The sequence below is a fragment of the Amblyomma maculatum genome, chromosome 1 (genome assembly GCF_055883805.1).
Source record: "Amblyomma maculatum isolate TAMU_Amacu chromosome 1, ASM5588380v1, whole genome shotgun sequence".
Classification (NCBI taxonomy): Eukaryota; Metazoa; Arthropoda; class Arachnida; order Ixodida; family Ixodidae; genus Amblyomma; species Amblyomma maculatum.
Window position 1 is genome coordinate 73,697,651 of NC_139344.1, and position 7,838 is coordinate 73,705,488.

Here is a 7,838-nt window from a genome sequence, read left to right on the forward strand (position 1 = left end):
TTTTTTTTTCTTTCTGTAATTCTTGACGGAATTGAAATATTTCAATTTTTTTCGTTGTCTGTGTCAGGGATGAGCTCAGTAGTGAGACGGGGGGGAGGGAGGCGAACGAGGTTTAATGGCTTTCTTTGCTTGTGAAGATATTGAATTAAAAAACTAATCGCACTGCGTTCTCATGCAATATTTTACACTAGCAACATTCTTCACGAAATCATTCTGCGAAAAAGTAGCGAACGTATACGGGCTGTCTAATGTTAAATGGCGGAAGGAAACCTACTCCTAGTTCTCGCCTCTCCGGTATTAACCTCGATAAAACAGCACATGCCCATCCTTCAGTACAGTGTATGTCTCATTCGGCCTCATAACCTCACTAAGCCCTATGACATCCCATTTCATACCCTCTAGTTCCTCTAACAGCACTGCTAAACTAGCTTCACTAGTTAGGGTTGTGGTGTTAAACGTTGCCAGGGTCAGTTTCCAATTGCGGCCTGTCCAGCGGAGCTATGGTGGCTAGAAGCATAGCGGAGCCAGGAATTGTTACCACCCGCTGCTGCGTCACAGGTCTGACCTCCACCTTGGTCAGTTTTTCCGCAGCCGCTGGTGACTGAGGGCCGGGATTTTATGGAACTAATCATGAGAAGTTGCGGCCAATTGCTGCACCTGGGTGGCCAACTCCTGTTCTGATGAGGGAGTGCGTTGCCAGAGGTGTTCACCGGCATCAGGTCGCTCCCCAAACCTATTTATGCAATTCCATCGACACGCGGATTTTTTTTTTTTTTAATCCGGTGGAGAATTGCGCGACACCGGGATTTGAACCCCAGTCCTATTGCATGCGAGGCGGATGTTCTACCGTTATGCCACCGCTACATCCCCAGAAGAGGGGTGCCGGAGATCAAAGGACGCCCGTTTCGGTTGCCGACAAAAGCGCTTGACTTCAATTACCTTTTACAAGACGCGCCTCTCCATGTCGGGAAGATAAGGATCCGTGCGCCTTTATCCTGATGTCCCCCGTCAACACGCCTCGGTCCGCTGCCGCATTCTCGAAAAACCACAGCCGGCTCTCCAGCGGCCCTCTCCGAAAGCGCGTACTCTCTGGGACGATTTATGCTCGATTGCTCAGGTATAACAATTGGTTATGTCAAAATCAGCCTGCTAGGACCCTGGCATTCACGTTACTCCTATAGGCCACTAAAGCACGTTCATACGGTTTGGCTAAAGTGGGCTTTATATGTGGACTGAGGAAAAAGAAAAAGAGAAAAAGAAGAACGCTTAGTCACCCTCAGCTAAGGATTTCGCTCAATATTTGGTTCAGCAGCGTTGAACCCTTGTAATTTTTTTTTATTTGAGGGACAACAAAGTGAGGGGCCGAGGAGAGTGTTGGATTGCGACAAACGATGAACACTCACAGAAATCCTGCTCTGCATTGGACACTGTTCAAAGGGTTGATGAAGAGCTGGAAGGACAACGCAATAGAGTTAGAGAAACCGTGGTAGGCGTGGTTGGTGGGACTGGCAAAAGAGGCATCCATAATTGCACTTGTACATAGAATGCATTTTCAGTGCCGCGTTTTTTTTGTATATATTTATTTCGCTTTTTGTCTTTCTCGTAACTGCTGTGCTAAGTTGTAATCTTCGCTTCTCTTTGGTAACGTTTGCTCTGCTCTTTGCCAAGTGCTTTCTAAGTTCTTTTGCGTGCTTAACTAATGTGTGTATTTGCATTCTGTACCAATAAAATATACAAAAATTGCTTGGCAACGCTTTGAAGCAATGCTAAGGTTAGCCAAAATAGCTTTATAGGAGCAGACTGTCAATGAAGCTGACATCAGTAATGTGGAAAATAGTGCTATTTAGCTATCTAAAAGGTAAACATTTATTTAGTTCAGGGCGGGGGTCAGAGCCAACGGAATGTTCGTAGCTGCAACGAATACCATGTTATAGCAGTTTCAAAGGTAAAAAATAAATTCTTGAACCCCTCGAGCGCGAGGAAATGTAGTGTTCTCCGCACAAAACCGAAAGAGAGAGTACCAAATGTACTGTGCAATATTTGTAGGTGCCGAATTTGAATAGCCTGCATTACTGCACCGCGGCATGCACATTTTTTTTTCACTTCGTATATTAAGGATTTTCTTGTTTTTAATTTAATCAAATGATACTCATCGAGGATGCTGCGGCCAGAGCTCTTTGAATTTATTAGTTGTGAAACTTGTCACGATGGAGGAGAGGAACATCCATTGAGGGTTGAAGGGATGGTTGGGGAAGCAGGTGGAGTTCTCAGTCCAAGACATAGGTCGGCAAAATCACGTGTGCTCACTCAGGCTCACTCAGAAACATTTGGTCCATCTGCGGGCTCACTCTCACTCAGACTCACAAGGCCCGGACTCACTTGGCGACTCATTCGATCGGGCTCACTCAGACTCATGTACTCAAACTCAATCATGATGACGACTCACACCGTGCTCACTCAGACTCATAACTAATCTGGGCTCACTCACTCATTTCAACTCACGACTCATTTGAACTCACTCATCTCGGCTCACTCATTTTTGACTCTCGACTCATCTGAACTCACTCATCTCGACTCACTCATTTTTGACTCACGACTCATCTGTACTCATTGACTTCAACTCACGACTCATCTGAACTCACTCATTTCAACTCACGACCCATTTGAGATCACTCATTTCGACTCATCGGGCTCATTTCCACTCTCGACAAGTAGCGAATGACGGTCCTAAAGCTTGTATAGGTAGGCGGAAGGCAATAGAGAGAAAAACGCGGCAAAAAAAAAAATAGAAAAAAAATCTGTAACGTTACATGATTACACTGTTTTCTTCAGTAATGAACGAGTTGAAAAGTTACAGGAAAAAGAAAAATATGGTAAGGATTATCTCTTTTAAACTGATTATAGTACGAAAGCACTGTCATTTTAGCTTTTACGAAAGCACGGGCTAAATTTGGAAATGGCTATGGCCGATTTGGTGGTTGCCGTCTTGTCGGGCACAGTCAATAATGGTTGGACACCAATTGCAAAGGTGAAACTTCGAAGGTGGACTGGGCCAAATTCCGGAAATGGTCATGCCCAACTTTATAGGTAACCATAGTGTCGAGGATGGTCAATACGATTAGGAACTGACTGCTTTTGATGCAAATTGGCCACAATCAAATTTTGAGGCTTGCTAAACAGTGTGTGACCCGAACCAAAATTTGGAGGTCACCATCGTGTTCACCGTAATCGAATTATGTTATACGTTCAGTTTGGTCCGAAATCGGCCGAGGTCAATCTACTGGAGTGAGTGGAACAAATTTAAGGATATGCCCCGTCAAATTTGGAGGTCACCATCTTATTCGCCGTAGTCATACTAACTTGGACAGATTTTTGCCCAAGTCAGTTGAGGTCAAATTTCGGCGGTGGGTGGGCAAAATTTAAGGCGTCAATTCTTCTGCGGTCAGCCTTTTTCACAGTCCAACTCTCGCATCCATACATCACAACTGGAAAGGCCATAGCACGAGTTATACGGATCTTGGTTGGCAGACTATGTCTCTGCTCTTTACTAGGCGGTCAAGGCTAACCATTGCTCTCTTTCCCAAAAGCAGGCGTCTCCTAATTTCATGGCTGCAGTCTCCTTCTGAGGTAATCTTGGAGCCCAAGAAGAGAAAATCTGTCACAGCTTCCACTTCTTGTCCATTGATGCTCCAGGACTTGATAGGGCAAGACGATATGATCTTTGTCTTTTTAATGTTCAGTTTAAGCCCAAGCTTCTCACTCTCTTCTTGTACTCGCATCAGAATTCTCTTGAGTTCCACTTCACTTTCTGCCATTAAAGTGGTATCATCTGCGTATCTAAGGTTGTTGATACGTTTTCCAGCAATCTTCACTCCAGCTGAAGACTCGTCCAGACCGGCCTTCCTCATGATGCACTCTGCATATAGGTTAAATAGGCAGGGCGACAGTATGCAGCCTTGCCTCACTCCTTTCTCGATCGGAAACCAATCAGTAAGACCATGCCCAGTTCTTACTGTGGCCTCTTGCCCTTCATACAGGTTCCTGAGGAGACAGATGAGGTGAATTGGAACTCCCATCTCTTGGAGAGCTTGCCACAGTCTGCTGTGATCTACGCAGTCAAACGCTTTCGCATAATCAATAAAGCAGAAGTAGATGGGTTTCTGGAACTCTCTTGCTTTTTCCATGATCCAGCGAAGGTTGGCAACTTGGTCTCTAGTTCCTCTGCCCTTGCGAAACCCAGCTTGCACGTCCGGAAGCTCCCGATCCACATACTGCTGCAGCCTACCTTGGAGGATTTTCAACATCACCTTGCTAGCATGCGAAATAAGCGCGATCGTGCGGTAGTTGGAACAATCTTTGGCACTGCCTTTCTTTAGAATGGGGATGTAAACCGACCTCCTCCAATCCTGTGGCCACTGCAGGGTTGTCCAAATCTTCTGACATAATGTATGCAGAATGTTAACAGTGTCATGGTTGAGGTTTTGAAGCAACTCATCTGGAATGCCATCAATTCCGCTAGCTTTGTTCTTGGCAAGGCTGGCTAAGGCCCATTCAACTTCACTCTTCAGGATGCCCGGCTCGAGATCAGTAATCACAACCGTCTTATGTTGGGTTTGAACATTCGGGTCCTTCTTGTACAGTTCTTCTGTGTTTTCCTGCCACCTCTTCTTTATCTCTGAGGCTTCAGTGAGGTCCTTGCCTCGTTTGTCCTTTATCACGCCCAGCTTAGCATAGAAGCTTCCTTTGATATATTTGATTGTCTTATACAGAGCTCTTGTGTTCCTTAACTGGCTCTTGTCCTCAACTGCTTGGCACTGTATGTTCAGGAAGGCATTCTTATCTCTCCTTGCTATTTTCTGAAAATCCGCATTGAGAACCTTGTATCTTTCTCTTTCCCCCATAACTTTTGCCATCCTCCTTTCCTCAGCTATTTGCAAAGCCTCTTCAGATAACCAGTTTGCTTTCTTGCATTTCTTTTGCTTTGGAACTACCTTAGTAGCAACTTCTTGTATTATATCACGAACATCAGTCCACGTCTCTTCGGGCTCTTTGTCTTCTAGATCTAATTCTTGAAATCGATTCCTCACTTCCACAGCATATTCTAATGGAATTTGATCCAGATCATACCTGAAAGGCCTTCTAGTTTTCTGTGTTTTCCTCAATCGAAGCTTAATTTTGGCAACAAGAAGCTGATGATCGGTGCCACAGTCGGCCCCAGGCCTTATTTTTACTGCTTGCATAGCGCTTCTCCATCTCTGCCGGCAAAGAATATAATCGATCTGATTCCTGTACAGACCGTCGGGTGAAGTCCATGTGTACAGGCGCCTCTTGTGCTGTTGAAAATGAGTATTCGCTATGGACAGGTTGTTTTCTTGACAAAACTCTACTAGCCTCTGCCCAGCTTCATTTGGCTCGTCAAGACCGAACTTGCCTATAATTCCGGATATTTCTTCACTCCCGACCTTAGCATTCCAGTCTCCTATGAGAAAAACGACGTCTGATGATGGGGTGCGGTCTAAAAGGCATTGTAGGTCCGCATAAAATCTCTCAGCGTCAGCTTCTTCAGCAGTAGTGGTCGGTGCATAGACTTGGATAACTGTTATGTTGAAAGGGTGACCTTGGATCCGAAGTGAAATCATTCGGTCGTTTTTGGGGTTGTGCCCTAGCACTGCTTTGCCCATTCTTCTGTTTACTATTAGAGCGACCCCATTCCTTCTCTTGGATTCATGCCCACAATAGAAAACATAATTTTCGCCGGAGTTAAATTCTCCTATTCCGGTCCACTTGAGCTCGCTGATACCCAAGATATCAATGTTCAATCTGTCCATTTCAATCTCAGTGCGCAAAAATATATAACGAAAAATTGACCTCCGCCAAGGAAAAGTTTTTTTATTCCGATTTACATTCAATCCTCTTAACAAACCCCAATAAATCCCTTCCAAATTACTTGAACATGTTATATCATCCAGCCTAATGAGCCACCTTGATTCCATAAACTTCTTTTATCCCCATCAACACGGACTTCGAAAACACTACTCCTGCGAAACTCAACTGGCTGAATTCACTCATGACATCCTTCACTTTATGGATGAAAACTTTCAAATTGACGCCATATTTTTAGATTTCTCCAAGGCCTTCGACCGTGTTCCGCACTCATAATTGCTCGCAAAGCTTTCCTCTCTAGGTATCCATGATAACATAGTAACCTGGATCAATCAGTTTCTTCTTGGACGCAGACAATTCACATCAAGCAATGGCTACCGCTCATCCCTTTCTGACGTTACATCGGGTGTCCCCCAGGGCGCCGGCTTATCCCCGCTACTCTTTCTCATTTACATCAATGATCTCCCAGCTAATATAGATAATAAACTAAGACTATTTGCGGACGACTGTGTCATCTACAGTCCCATTCGTCACCTCACCGATAGCCACCTACTACAAAAAGACATTGATGCAATAGCCACATGGTGTGACACTTGGCTCATGCCTTTGAACCTGGACAAATGCCAACTCATGTCGTTCTCTCGCAAACGAACAGTAATTCAGCATTCATACACCATCAACGCTACCCTGGTTGCCGAAACCTCATCCTACAAGTACCTTGGATTACATCTTTCATCTTCGTTAACTTGGGTCAATCACGTCCAAACAATATGCTCTGATGCCTCACGTGTTCTAGGTTATTTACGGCGAAACCTCAAATCAGCATCCCCGGAAGTGAAAAAACTGGCTTATCAAACTTTCGTCCGTCCCAAACTAGAATTTGCATCATCAGTCTGGCACCCATCTCAAGCCTACCTCACCGCCGAACTCGAAGCCATCCAAAATCGTGCGACCGCTTCATCACTTCTGAATACTGCAAAGAAATCAGCATTACTGCACTTAAACGCTCTATCTCCCTGCCCACTCTAAAGTCGCGCCGCATCATCTCCCGTCTTTGCCTACTGCACAGCTTCTTTTACCACCCTGCTTCCAGACACCCTTTGCTGCAACCACCGCTCAGAACATCCAATCGCCTAAGCCACAACCTCCCCATAGCAGATATCAGGAGCGGCACTTCAGCTATGAAGAGTTCTTTTTTTCCCAACGCGATTACTCTCTGGAATGCCCTACCTAACGACATAGTTACATGCGACGATCGCAAATCATTTCGCACAAAACTCGCTAGTCATTTCCAAGATGTGTAAGGATTTCATCTGTGTTACCATCAATCATTCATTGGCTTTCAACTTTACTTGCCGCCGCACGTGCATTTGCTGCTTTTCTGCATGATCCCACGGATACCTTGATGCACTTTATTTATTTTATTTTTCCTGCCTTTTACAATTTGTAGTGTTTATGTTAACTGTGCCTGCCTTCATCAAGATTGTATTTACCCCAACTGTAGCCCCTCCTTATGTAATGCCCTCGGGCCCTTAAGGATGAAATAAATGAAATGAAATGATTTTTCGCTTGACGACGTCCAGTTTACCTTGCGTCATAGATCTTACATTCCATGTTGCTATGTGATATATCTTCTTGCAACATCGGACTTTCCGGTCGCTTCCCGACACATCCACAACTGAGCGTCCTTTTGGCTTTAGCCCAGCCGCTTCATTCGTCCTGGAGCTACTAGGAATCGCCCTTTGTTCATCCCCAGTAGCATGTGGGACGCCTTCCAACCTGGGGAGCTCATCTTCCGGCGCCATATCATTAATGGTATTGTGACTGGCCATAGGGTTTTCTTGGCAGGAAATAATGGAGTGGGTTGCCATTACCTTCTCCAGCGAGTCATATATATATATATATATATATAGAATTTTAAGGAGCGAACAGTCTACGAGTGCAAGGCAAACGTT